At 38.4% G+C, this 14,957-nt stretch overlaps 1 long non-coding RNA gene across 18 annotated transcripts in view; it reads right to left on the reverse strand.

The window, feature by feature from the left end:
- LOC140609909 (uncharacterized) overlaps positions 1-14,957 on the reverse strand; it is a 470,386-nt gene that overhangs the window by 49,931 nt on the left and 405,498 nt on the right. For 16 of the 18 annotated variants that reach the window (XR_012011641.1, XR_012011642.1, XR_012011647.1 and 13 more), the window contains 2 exons: positions 5,400-5,594; positions 972-1,099 (listed from right to left, as the gene is read on the reverse strand). This is a non-coding gene — a long non-coding RNA (uncharacterized lncRNA). The remainder of the gene's footprint in view (positions 1-971; positions 1,100-5,399; positions 5,595-14,957) is intronic. The other 2 variants (XR_012011644.1, XR_012011645.1) reach the window with 1 other exon arrangement.

A 14,957-nucleotide genomic window follows, 5' to 3' on the forward strand; every position in this document is an offset into this window, starting at 1 on the left:
CTTTGATAACAGGTGGATGTCAGAATTCAATTTTAAAGCAATGGTAATAAGAGTTATCTGTATGGTTTTAGCAGAGAGATACTCAAACTAGAGGAAAATCAGAAGCTTCTTAAAATAGTGAATATACATAGGAATATATCAAAGGAAAAGAGTAGGAAAGAATAATTTACTTAGCATATGAGGTTGAGACAACTAGCTTTTTATTTGGAGAAGTTTTTATATCCATGTATTAAAGTATATTAAAAACTAGGTACTTAGGCACTAAAAATATAAATAAAAGATAATGTTTAAGCAAAAAATAAATAAATAAAAACATAAGAATAGTAGACATAGTGGGGATATGTAGGGACTAAATCCACAGACTTGACTGTAAAAATTATAAAACTCCCATAACTAAAACCATAATAAACAATAGCCAAATGATAGAAAAACAGATGTAATGCCTATGATAGACACCGAATCTAAAGCCTTATTTTATAAAGCAGCTTTTCTTAAACTTTTTGGTCTCAGAATCCCTCCACAACATTTAATAATCATTGGAGATTATTTTGTGTATGTAAGCTAAAAATCTTTAAAATCTTTCTGTGTATGTAAAAGACTTTGTGTACCCCAAAATCTTTTACATACACAAAATATCCCAAAAATCTTTTGTGCATGTAAACTAAATATTGGAAGCTAAATCTTAAACATTTAGAAAATCTTTTTAATTTATTAAAAATAACAAACTCATTAACTGTTAACAGAAATATTGTTGGTATTAAAAATCCTTTTACCAAAGCAGAAAAAAACAGCATTATTTTATATTTTGTTAATCTTTCTAATTCATATCTGCTTCATATCTGCTTCTGTACTCAATCTGATGAAATATTTCATATCACGTGGCCTCTGCAAGCATGGTTGACAAAGATAAAAAAGGAAGGAGAGGGAGGGAGGGAGGCAGAGAGAGAGAAGGAAGGAAAATGAACACTTACCATTTTAAGCCACTGTTGCCAGTGCATTGGGTTACTTGGTACCCACAACAAAGCAATCTTAACTGATCAAACTCTCCTTATCTAAGCGGCTCCATCTTTGCATCAACTCTCATATCCTTCTGAAAAGGCTGAAAAAAAAAAAAAAAAGTAAAACCCATGTTACAGAGCCTGTTTTGGTGACAGAGGTGAGGCTTAAATGATGTTAGGATAAGCAACCTCACTACTGCTTTTCCCCCCTGTATTTGTTTACATAGATAAACAGGAACAGCTGGCTTTATACGTAGGGAAGATAGAGTTTAGCTTAGTAGTATGAATTCCAGGGAAAGAATGGAAGAAGATAAGGAAAAGAACATGGCATCCCGCTACATGTAGAACCCCTGGAATTGGTGTGAGTTTCCAAAGTTCAAGATGTAAGAGCCAGAAATGATAAGTGGAAATAATTGTGAGACTCTGAGATCAAACTGCTCTGCTTCAGGATCCAAGTAGGGACACAGTATGGCCAGAATCATTGCAGGGGGCAAGGGAGGCTGTGTTCTCCGCATTGCTGCCTAGAACTCAGAAATGCACCAGTTCCCTGGAGTAGACCCTGTGTTACATATTTATCTAAACATGTTTCATTTTTCTCTTCCACGAAATGAAGACTGCATTTCCGGAGCCTCCCTTGGAGTTACATTGCAGCCATGTAACTGGGTTTTGAGGAAAGGAATGTGGGCAGATACAACATAGACCATTCAACATTTGGCTACAAAGCTTCCCTGTCCTTCTGTGATAACCTCTGAGGACAATTGTTTCAGGTGCAGCATCACAATATGGAGAGTCCCTGGATTTCTGTGTCACCGTTTAAAGGAAAGCTGCCAAGGGTAGCCAAGTAGCACAAAGCAGCCTGTTGTGTGAAAGAGAAATAAACTTTTATTGTAGTAATCTATTGAGACTTAAAGGTTTGTTACTGCAGCAGAGTGTAGCTATCATGACTAATACACAGCTCAAGAATGAAAACTTTGAAATCTGCAGATGAGCCTCGACTTGGATAGTAGAGGACTGAATATAATCAGTGAAGCCTATCAAATTACTTCTTGGGTAAAAGCTGTGTGGGAACTATACCAAGAGAGGAAGAACAAACCAGATAGAGCTAAGTGCTCTACCAGTAACTTGGTTTGTGATCACTTATAAGACATCCCATTGTGGCATCCCAGAAATATTTATGTGTACGGGGACAGTCTAAGATTGCTCATTGACAATAATCACAGGAATGGAGACTGAAGATAGCATTATTTTTGCATACTTGGGAAATGTAATCACTTTTGCTGTCACAATTTAATCTATAGGGATTATACTTCCATCACGCAAAATAATAATAATAATAATAAAATAAAATCAAAATCAAAAGCTGATCTCAGCTGCCAGGTCCAAAAATTATAATCACACTCATCTCCTTTCAAAGCTCTGCTTCATCATGACTCAAGAGCCTTGTGATCTCAGTGGAACTATCCAGCTTAAAACAAATAAAAGCTTATGTTTCTGACAAGTTAAAGAGAATCTGTCCTGGAGCAAATCTCTCTCTGCCAAATGGGAATCTACTTCTAACCTATGCCTTAAGAAGGGACTCGGATGTTTGTTATGCAAGCCAAACCTATATTTACTGATGCAGTAACCAGCTGACAGACCTCTGAGACTGGTCCAAATGAACAACTGCAAAAAAAGAAACACTCCAAGCAGGAATGATGACCTATGGAAATTGCATCACCATGCATGACAAAGGTCATAATTCCATACTGTCCACATAAGACCAATTATTCAAACTTCTCTCTAGATGAAGGGCCCTCTCAGTCATTTAGTTTGGGTATCAGGAAAGACTTAATTTTTAATTACAACCACTAGATTATTTCCCAATGTTTAAAACAAAACAATAGTAGCAACATTATTGTATATTCCAACCAAACTTGCTAATGTGATTTATCAAAAATAAGAAGATGAACTCTCCATCGGTCTCCATTTGAACTGATAAAAGCCTTAGAACAAATCCAGTGACCCACACTTTGTTCCAGGCCATTAGTCTGTCTACCTCTAAGATCAAGCACACTAAATGTTTTATTGTGTAGTGCAAAGGGAAGTAATCCCACCACTAGAGGACCCACAACACTGAATCATTCATGGACTTCTTATTTCAAAGTCTGTTATAACTCAGGGTGCCTCTAGGATTTAGGTACTTCATTAACACTATGATAGGCCTTCTGCACCCCAACTGTAGGGGGAAAAGTGTGTACTTAAATAGAAGCAATCAGTATTAATGCCAAACCTAGTTTACAGTTCCTGTAAAAGAAAAGACAGTATCTTTGTAAGGTCAAATGCAAATATGATGATGAACTGTTATATAAGACACTATTTTAAGAGCTCAGTTTGATTCAGTTTTATCATGTGTCCTTGGATAAATGTGAGATGTTGAAATGCTTTCCTAATTGGGGATTTAGGGGCTAAGGGAGGGAAGAAATAAATATTTCTCCATGGGTTATTTGATATCAAGAGTAGAATTTCCTAAATCCTCATTTTCAGAAGTGACCTAGAATCAACAAAGTTCTAGGTGAAAATCATATATAAGACAAGTCAATTTTATAAAAGTCATCTACTTTTGATATAAACATGTTCATATATTTCTGCTCTTGACACATTCTTCCCAGTTTGGAGGTGATTTTGCAGAGTGTTTTTATAATATGTCATTGACCATAGATGAGTAATTCAAATTTTAAATTGATCTGTGTTGCTTAAAGTTTTCCCATCAGCAGTCATCTTAGTTTAGTTGCTGGTTCCCCAGAACTGGTGCAATCAAGAAATCCTTGTTCATGGTCCGAGTATTGCTGAGCTCTGATTTACTGAATCCACTTGAGGCCTGAGGATTCTCAACATCAAATACGGATTGACAAAAGTATAGACTACACTGAGCTTTCTTGCTTTGAGGTAACATTAACTATATTTGATACATTATGATATATAATAAATGTCCTATAGTGGGTCCTGCAGATGAAATGCCCAAAACCTAGTATCAGTCTCTAAGAAGAGCAGAAATATATGTATGTTTATGCTGGGCAGTTTATGCTAAGTGCATAGGTGTGAATTTCACATTCACCTGAAATGATCTCTTCTGTTTCAAGCATACAACCAGAAGGGTGTCTGCTGTGGTCTACACAGAGGTCTTTGCACAATGGATGACCTTGCCTTAGTTTACCTTATGGCAGAAACACCTCTCTTAACCTTCTCCTTTATGGAAGTAGGAAAGAGCAGATATGGAAATACATGGCTATAGGAACCTTGCTTCAACTCAGGGAAGATAAGGAAGTTTGCAATTTTTCAATGGTCTCTGTGACAAAGCAAAATCTCTAGTCCCAGTGAATTCACATGATCATGTAAAGTAGTGTATTAGTAATGCAACATGACAGTAATGAGAATTAACTTTTTACTGAGCAATTTACAGATGACTAACCAAGTACTATCTATCTCATGTAATCCTCATAACAATCTATGAGGTGGATATGACTATTATTCCCCATTTCACTGATAAGGATACTAAACTTCAGCAAGAAAATTAATTCATCTAAGGTCACATATCTTAAGAAGCTTGAGCTAGCTTTGAACCCAGGCAGTTGGGCTCCAGAGGTGTTGTTTTAACCACTATGGTAACCTTCCATGTGGTCCCCCAATAACTGCACTTCGGATTGCCTTACACTTCTCAGTCCCCTCTTACATGAATCCAAGCTGGTCCTCTAAATGACAAAGATTCTCTCCCCAGTCTCTAGCCTGGCTCTCCTAAGCCCCATTACAGCTAGGTCTCAACCTTGACCTATAAACACTTGAACACAACACCAGGACAGTTTCTTACAACTCAAGGCCACATGTCTATGATGACTCTCACCCCTCCTCAAGTGCCTGCCTAAGAAAAATCTCCAAGCTATCCCAAGAATTTACTGTTTGTTTCAGTCAATACTGGAAAACAGGGTCTCTCAGCCTCTATGGAAAGTAGGAACCTCGGGATCCCTGGGTGGCGCAGCGGTTTGGCGCCTGCCTTTGGCCCAGGGCGCGATCCTGGAGACCCGGGATCGAATCCCACATCGGGCTCCCGGTGCATGGAGCCTGCTTCTCCCTCTGCCTGTGTCTCTGCCTCTCTCTCTCTCTGTGACTATCATGAATAAATAAATAAAATCTTTAAAAAAAAAAAAGAAAGTAGGAACCTCACTTCCAGAAGCACCAGTTAGCAAACCCAGATGGGTGTCACATGGACCAACCCCTGCTTCCTACTTGATGTAAGTTTTTCATTTCTCTGATTCTACTGAGACCCCAACCACCACTCCACTCCTTTATCCCCTCATCCTCTCTTTGAAACATCCAGTCACCTCTATATAAATTGAAATTGAGTTCAGTTCACACTAGACTCTTTACCTAGTGCCATAGTTACTGCTGATTACAATCTATTCTCATCATTTTACTGTTTAGCTTTGACAGTAACTTGTTGGATTCAGCAGAAGAGATGCAGAGTGACTTCCAAGTCTGGATCATAAGAGGACATGCAGCTTTCCACTTTGGCCTCCAGCATGCTCACCCTTGGATATTGGAGCCATCACACCAAGGAGCCACCTGGAAAGATGAGGAGGAGGCCTGAGACATCACTGAGACATGCTATCAGCAACTCACGTCATTCCATCTGAGCAGAAATAAGTCGTTCTTTCTGTTCAATTTGCAGATTTGTCAGCAAACTAATTGATAGTTGTTTGTATTAAGCCACTAAGTTTTGAAGTGATTTGTTACACAGCAATAAATAACTGGAAAAGCCCCCGCAAAACATAGGCCTTTTTCACTCTCCTGGGATGCCTGTCTCTCCTTCCAGCACTCAACTCTAGAGGTCTTCCGAGGTCTTCCTTAGCTTGTTGGCGCCACCTCAACTCACATTCCCACAAATACGATGGACTAGTGGAGGTCAAAATGGACTGAGTGGAGGTCAAAATTGACAAAGCACCAAGCCCACTTCTGGTCATAAAGGAGGGTAAAGTAATAAGAAAGAAAAATATAAAAAAATAAATAAAAAAAAAGAAAGAAAAATATCTAGTATTCCAAATTTAAAATTAGTACATATATAAAATTCTTTCCTGCTTCTTAAAGAATATATGCTATCAATAATATGTTAGCTGATTTGTATTCACTAAAGAGAATTTTCTTTCACAAATAATTTTGGTTTTGAGCACTAAGATATGAGCTTCTGTTACAAGTCTACAAGCACAAAAATCTTTAATGGTTCTATATTTTTCATTTAAGTATATTTAAATATATAAAAGATGAACTTAATTGTACCACTGCTGATTTACACAGGTGTTGTGGTTCACTATGTGAAAGACTTTGTCTAGGTAAGATTTCTAATGTTGTAAACTCAAACTTACTGGTAAAACAGAACAGAAAACATATTAATGCCTCAAACATTGTGGACCCTTAGTTGCAAAATGAGACCAACTGAAATAAAATTCTAATCAGGGCTTCTGAGAGTCATTACCCCGGAGGGAGAAGGAGACTGTGCTCCTATAAACCGTGACTCCCGAACTTGTTTCACATTGCACTTTGAGTCGTCAGACTGCTGAGTATTTACTAGTTTGCACTCAATTCACTGGAAACTAGCTAATGCCTTTGGCAATAGCTTTGGTGTTTTACTCTGTGTTATGCTTGACAGGGGAGCTTGGTTGTTCAGTCACAAAATTGTATTCCTTGTGAATCTCATTGGCTCCCATTTTCCTGTGCTGCAGAATGAGTGATGGGCCTCCAGAATCTCCCTCAATTTGCCTCCTGTTTGAAGTTACTTGGTCCCCTGACTCTATTGTTGATGCCTTCATACAACTTACCTTAAGGTCAAATATGGGACCTAGAATTATTATGAATGAAATGTGGAAGGGCTGCTCTGTGAATGGATCAGAGTGACAAAGCCCCTCAGCAACTTGCAGGCTTTAAAGACCCACTTACAAGCTTGAAGAGTTTTAATTTCAATGAATAGGGAACAAAATTTTTCTCAGCACGCTTTTTAACTGCTGGACAAAAAAGGAGGGGCAAAGAGGATATATAGAAAGGGAGGAAGGGAAGAAGGAGAGAAGAAGACTAAATCAGCTTTCATCCCTGAAACTTAAACCGAAACTGACAAAACATTCATCTGCATAATTCACAGGGCTCACAAGTCCTGAATTTATCAGAATAATTTCAAAATTTTGCTCATATGGATCCCATATCTACCCCTCATATTCTTACCAGTAACATCACTCATGATAAGTTTTATTTCAGAAACTACAGCCAGATACACATATATTGGTGTATCATGACACTTTTAATTATAAAATGACAGTTTTTAGTAATCCATAAAACATAAGCATTAAATAATATCTTCATTGCAAATATATATGTATAAATTCATAAGATATATAAGCATTAAATAATCACTGCAAATATATATGTATAAAGTTATTATATGAATTTTATACATATAGATTACATATTTTAAGAAAACTTCATTACAGCTTTCATTGACTGAAAAAATGCTGGCATGCCATCAATAACTCCAAACATTTATGGAATCTAAGCATGCAACACACAGGTACAACCTAAGCAAGGCCAACCTGCCTTGTAAAAATTTAGGACAGTTAGTAAGGGCCTGTGCTACAAAATGCCCCTGGAATAGAGGCTCTACTTCTTTGGAAATATCCAAATATATCTTGAAAAAGTGACTTCATTTCACTGTATGATTTCTTTCCTAAGCCACAATCCTTTCCTTCCTTTAATGTACAAAAGCAAGTAAAAGGAAATAGAGTCAAGGTACAGTGTTTAAAACAGTAAACGTGTAGCCTGTTACCCAAAATCCCTGTGATAAATGTATCTAGGTCGAGGGGGAGGTGAAAACTGCTATAGCAAACCCTCTTTCCTCTGAGACATGAATGGGTTCCTGGTCTCACCTGGAAGTGCTTCTCTAATACCTGCCATTCCCTCCCCCAACTCCAGGCCTAGGGACTGATTAGAAATCAGAGCAGGTGAAGGCAAGCCCATGATTTTGGCGTCTCAGTTGGTTCAGTGACCAAATTCAGAACAAAAAGTTTGAAGATTTATACTCCTGGTTACAAAGGGCCCAAGCATGAATATATTTATAACTCTGAACAAGTGGAACCCACCTAGTACCAAAATAATATAAATCAATTCGTAAAATGCAAACTTTATTTCCATGTTTATCCAACAGGGATAGAAGAAACAATGAAATATACGATAGTCTATGACCTCAAGCTCGTTAAAGAAATATACAACTCCTTTATGGTAGGACAATTACATGGCTAAGTCAGCACATTATTATTGGCATCTTCTAGGCTGGGGAGAAGTCAGAAGACTTACCTGCATTCTGAGCAACTCCTAGAATATTCCTACGAGTATTCTCTAAAAATCTAAGATTGTTATTGCAACATCATCTTCACTCCCATACTAAATTTACAAAGAAAAGCTGAAGCTTCCCAGATTAATGATAGGGCCTTTGGCCTTGTTCAATACTGTTCTAATCACTCAAATATTCAACAAATATTTGCTAAATGCTTTCTGAGCATGAAACAATAAGTTACAAAGGTATGTGTGACAATTAGCTCACCCTTTAAAAAGAGATTTTATGTAAGACAAACAGCAAGAAAGAGCAATGCAGGCAAAATAAAGTATATGTTTTCCCTGAAAGACATTCCTGTATTTGCCTTCAAATTCACATGCCTTGCTTCTATTACACTGAAATATGCAGTAATGAAGCAAAACATATGAACTCCATGTGGTCACATAAAACCTTTGAACTTAAGGATCTTGCAGCACATGACTCTTTGAGAGTGTCTTCTTTTGAAGGCAGGTTCAGAGAGCATATGTAAAGTGTTAAAATCCAGGCTGAGGAATTCAGACACAGACCAGTGAAAACACTTAGGATGTTAGCAAGTATGAATCAGCTATAGGGTAAGGAGATTATTCTGCAAGTGATATACATCATGGGCTTTTAAGAATAGAAAAAAAAAAAACACAGAAATATTAAAGCAAGTAGGGTTGGAAGGGGGAGAGAGAGTAAGCAACAAAAATTGATATGACAACTTCAAGAAAAGGAGAGGGAACTTATTCAAAGTATGTTTGGTAGGTCATAGAATTCAATAGAAAGTTAAAGGACCAAGCTTTGGAAAGGCCATGATCCAAAGATGCTGTGGAAATTCAGGTAACTGGGAATTTACAGGCATGCTTTCTAAGGCCAGGCCAGTCACAGAAATCAGAATCCATTACTCTCCTTCTCTGAGGCACTCTTCCGGGATGGATCTCCCATGACAGCCTGGCTTGTGTGGTGACTTCTTGGTCAAGAGAGGAGGTGCATCCTGACTTACAGCCCCTTCAAGACTTGAAGTGTTTTCCCCTTAACTTTACAAAGGACAATGGATACTCTAATTTTTTAAGTTAAAAAGGGCACTGAATAGACAAACACAACGGCTGCCCAAATGAAAACCAGCAAAGCAGCGATTGTTAAGGGAACAGGAAATTACAGAGCGTAGAGACCAAGCCCAGGGCTACTCGTACATGTCTCCTCTTGTCTAAACTCAAGATCAGTTTTGAGACACATTCTGTCAGAGATGGTACAGAGCACGAGTGGCAGGAAAGAACCTCATGTGCCCCTACGTGTCCCCACTTTGTATGCTTAGATACATTCATATGAATGGTTGGTACAAATGTGTCTGATCCTCCTGTCAGGAGCTTTTGGGCTGAGTGCTCTGTGCTGTCTCTTTCTCTTTCTTCCTATCTCCTCCAGGTGGTGGGATGGGACACTGCTCAATGTTCCTGTTAGGAATGAGCCTGCCAGGTGCATAAAGAGAGCAGGGTTTTTCCTTGTCCCTGTTTTCCCTAAGAGCAAGTTGGTTTGTAGTAGAGATCAGGGTAAATGCCAGAAACACCCTTCACCCTCATTCGTGGAAGAGCGATCATCCCCGAATGAGAGAAAAGACAAAGTTCCTCAAACACGGCCAACATTTCCACAGTCCTTGAACTACGGATCCCAAAAGCCCCCTGAACACATTCTCTTATATAAGCCATCACGCTGTATCTGCACCTGCCTCTGGACAGTGATCTCAAGTGAACAGGAGAGGAAGCTGAAACTTTGTCTCAGACGGACTATTAAAAGAGAGGATTTAACAACAAAGTTTCCTTTGTATCCAAAAAAGATACATCTATTTAAAAAGCATAAACAGTGTTTGTGTAAAAATAAAGGGAAAAGAACAATGTTTAGGTAAACCTTTCATTCTGCTTTTTTTTCTTCTTCCAGAGAAAGAGAGACACCGTGTGGATTTGAGAGAGAGTCCAACATAGCCCAGTTCATTTTAATTTCTATAAAGAAAAAGATTACTGCTTAAGGATCTGGTAGCAAAATAAAGCACAAAGATAGAGGAAGAGGAAGTTAAAGTGACCAGCACAGATGAACAAAAATCATGTGCTGTGGGCACAAATGCCTCAAGGACCATGTTCCCTCACTGTTAGCAAAATAGTGGAAAATAAAAGGGAATTCTACAGGTTTGTGTAATTTGAAAGCAAAAGTGTGGAGACGGTCAGAATTCCAGGTGAGCTCCATGATCTGGGTCTCAACGTGGGGATGTTCATGGAGACCACCTAGGGCAGAACCAAGGGAAAAGATTCCGCCTTGAAAGCAGTTCTGATTCATCAGCTCCCCTCGTATCTCTGCCTCAGGGACGGGATGACAGCACCATTAGAGAACGCAGTAAAGTAAATATACTTCCAATCATGTCCCACGTAACAGATATTTTGATTCGATTTGAATCAGCACTGCAGAGAATAGAACTTGGTTTGAATCTGATCTCATCTGACATGTACGAAGATGCAAAGGGAGAAAGCAATTTAGTCTGCAGCTCCCTCTAGTCGTGCTTAGGAAATAGCTGCAGAGGGAAGGGAGCAGCCCAGAGCCTAGAGGGGAAGGGAGGTGGGCAGGGAAGAGAAACAGATTGTCTTCATTGCTGAGCAGGATTGAAAATGAGCCATGTGCTTCCAATGGAACCTGTTTTGGTATCTCATCTGCAGCTACAGAGGCACTGAATGCTATGTGATTTAAACACTGCCCCTGAACACTGAGAAATAAGGGAATGTGCATGCATGCCATGAGCTCCCTGCCTCTATCTTCCAAGAGAATCCATAGTGTGTGATACTATGCTAGACTAGTCAGCCTTTTCATTCTGTGCTGAAGAGACTTAATATCTAGACCTACAAATCAGTCTATAAATATAAAGCAAAGTTAAATTACATGCAAACCTGTGAATAGGATCATTCATGCACTTGGAGACAAATACACTACACAAACTGTAAGGCTGACATACCTTCATTGACAGCCATACCAAGGTATGACAGCCCCATACCTTCTATTACTGATTAAAGAAAGTGGATCATCGAGTCTATGTGGCTGTGCTAAAACTAGACAGCAAGAAATGAAACCCAGGTCTCTGTAGCCTAATACGGCTTCCATTACAAAATGTGGCAGCCACTCTGTGCTCAGTCACAGAAAGCTCTTTTCTAAATCAAAAATCATTAAAAAACAAAACAAAACCAAAAACCTCCAGAGGTTCTTTCACCTTGCTTACTGTATGTGAAGAATTATGCTAGAATTGGAAGGAAGGAAAGAGGAAGGAAGGAAGGAAGGAAGGAAGGAAGGAAGGAAGGAGGGAGGGAGGGAGGGAGGTAAAAAGAAAGGATAGGAGAAGCTTTAAGAGATGTACAAGAATTTCTTCACATTATATATGCAGAGAGGCCGGCTCTTTAGTCAATCCAGAAAGCCAGTGGAGTTGATGTAGTTCATCACATTTTGGGAGTTTCACTTGAGACAATGCGATCAAAGTCAACATTGAGCCACACAAGAAAACTACTCTTATTACATTACAGTCATTTGTTGCCTCTGTCAGAGTTCAAGCAAGAAAGAGATTCATCCCATCGGGTTCAAGTGAGAAGATTTTAAGGACAAGATAACTTAGAGAGGGGAGGGCAAGGTTAAGGATGATGAGGTTCCCAGAAACTAGGGAAGTCCCAGTGCTGAACTGGGAGGCCACGGGGTGACAGTTCATTGGAGGAAATACTGTTACTGAAGTCCCCTGGGAGATAGAGCCATCGAAACTTTGCCACCTCACAGAAACTAGTGTCAGAAGGTCTTGCCTCCTGCCAGAGAAGCACTGCTGAAGCAGTATATCTCAGCCTCTCCATCCTCTTGCCTTCTGTCTTCTGCCTCCTATTAGAAGTTAGCTGGCAAGAAAGCCTGGGTGATCCCATCCACAGACATTCACATCAAAGTAGAGATACTGGCTTCAGAGGAACAGACTATAGTAGAACAGCAAATAACTGGGATCCCTGTCATTTCTGAATTAAAATGAGTTGAATAGCCACCTTTTCTACAATCTTGAATACTCCTGCTTCCAAAAACCCTACCCATTCCAGTTAGTAGCAAGTAAATGTCTATAAGTTTAATTATTCTTTTTTTAATTCTCCATATGTGTTAAACTATATCTTGCATAAACCGAACAGAAATATTTTGTTGACTGCTGGTCATAATTTCAAATGAATGGCCTATTTCTCTAGTTCTAAATGCATTAAATACTATATAGAAAGTGCTTATATAGTAACTTTCACAGAGTAAGTTCCTAATTAGTACTTTCATACCTTTAGTTTTTACTGTGGGCCATTATATTTGAAGCCGATCACCTCAATCAATAAGAATTAGCATAGTCTGACACATATGGCCCTTTTACCTCATCCAGGCATTTTCTCTGAAAAATCCTCAGTGCTGGTGTGCTGTCTTGGAATTAATCCTCACTGCCAACTTCTGGAATGCTGGAGAAGTATGTCATGTCAGGATGTCTTCCAAGGGGGAGACAATCATGGACAAAATGTGCTTTTACCACTACCCAATTGTAATGGAACAAGTGACAATGGAATGCCATGGGAGGAACCAACAGGAGACTAGGATTTGATTCTCATTCAAGTTCAGTGTGACCTTAAGCAAACCATTTCATCCCTGAAAGCCTGAGGCTCTTCATTCCAAAGGTAACCAATCAACCAGCTTATAAAAGAGATAAAGGGAGAATTGCTCTAGTTGAAGAAGGCCAGAGGAGACTGGAATATGCTTTCTCTTCCCTTTCACTTCACACTCAACATTCCAAGGAGTGCAGTAGGAAAATCCCCAAACCGGAAGACTGCTGAAGACCCACTTCTATTCTCATTTCCTCAGATATTAGTTTCCCCCAATTTTATAGGGAAATAAGAGGGAAAATACTTAATTTTGTTCTCACAAAGCATAAAATCTAGCAGTAAACTTTTATAGACTGCAGTGCAAATGGTTTAATAAGTTCATTGTCCCGTAGTGTCTGCTACATAATTGTGTTCATTCCCTTTGTGTATTTTAGTAATGAGAGTCTAATTGTCAGTGCTTATAATACATATAATCTCATTACTGTCACTCCCATCAGTATGCTTTCTCTTCAGCCTATACACAGTGTGTTCCACTTTCCCTCTCATCATAACACATAAATATTTCTCTTTTCCTGTATTCAGATTTCAGTCTAATTCCTGACAGTTACCAAGGCTAATCATTGAGACATCACTGCCTGCCTTGTTTTTAGTATGTTTCATTCACCATTCAGGCACAGTGCCAAGAAGTCATTATTTCATTGGTGTTGAATTGCCATGACCACATCCATGCCCTCCTACTAGAGTGGTTGAGACTTATTTGGAGTAGAAACTAATTTAGACATGCAAATGACTACACTCCTGACAGTGACTAGTTTGAAACACTGTAAGTTTAGACACAATTATATCATGCCTCAATTTCATTCTCTGTCAAAGGACAGATCTGGCTTCTATTATTCTTCTGGATGCCTTCCACTTCTAATAATTCTTTTTGTCTATAAAAGATTCAAATCAAGAAAACCTATCATAAACTTCTTGTTAATTATTTTCTCAGTAGGTAAAGCACAGGGTACTTTTCAGGGCAGGAAAGATACTTATTCGACACTGTGTATACATGCCATCATGCATTTGTCAAAACCTATAGAACTTTAAAACACAAAGACTGATCTTTATTGTATGCGAAATTTGAAGAGTCATTTAGAAGACTGGGGGGAACCTAAGGTTAGAATGTAGAATGGGACAAAATAAATTATATTCCACAAGTATAAAATAACTTCAATGAAGAAAGTAGAGGAAAAGATGATGGTCTAAGTAACTTTGGAAATGAGTAAATAAGATAAGACTAGATGCAAAAGAAGCTACAAAAGTACCCTACTGTAGTTGACAGAGTTATATCTCACATGGGTATGGGTTTTCAATTCTGATGCTTCCATCTAGGTAAATTGAAATTGAACAATTAATTGGATGCATGGCGGATGGTAGGGGAGAAAACAAAAATGATCCATGTGGTAATGGATCCAAGTTGGAGACCTCAATATGAGTATTTAGCTTGATATAGAGACCATATCTATATCTATATAGATATCTATAGCTTGATATAGATACTATATCTATACTATCTATAGATAGATATCTATCTTGATATAGATACAATGTATATCTATATCTATATCTATAGATACATTGATGGTTTCATGCAGAAATATTTATAGATGTGTACATATACAGGTGTTTGTGTATTTACATCAGTGAGTATATACACATATATTTCCTTGCTCTGTCATCTTAGAGGGCCTAGAAGCAACTCCCCAGTAGCAGGAATACACCTAGGGCCCACACCTTCATTTCTAATAATATTCTCTTATAAAAAATATGAACACAATGTGGACTTTAGTTAATAATAATAGGCCAATACTGGTCCATTAATTATAAAAGATATACTTTACTAACATAAAGTGCTAAGAAGAGGAGAAGTTGGGTATGGGGTTCATGGAAACACTGTACTATCTTCACAATTTTTTTGTA

Source organism: Canis lupus, chromosome 19 (genome assembly GCF_048164855.1).
Source record: "Canis lupus baileyi chromosome 19, mCanLup2.hap1, whole genome shotgun sequence".
Lineage (NCBI taxonomy): Eukaryota > Metazoa > Chordata > Mammalia > Carnivora > Canidae > Canis > Canis lupus.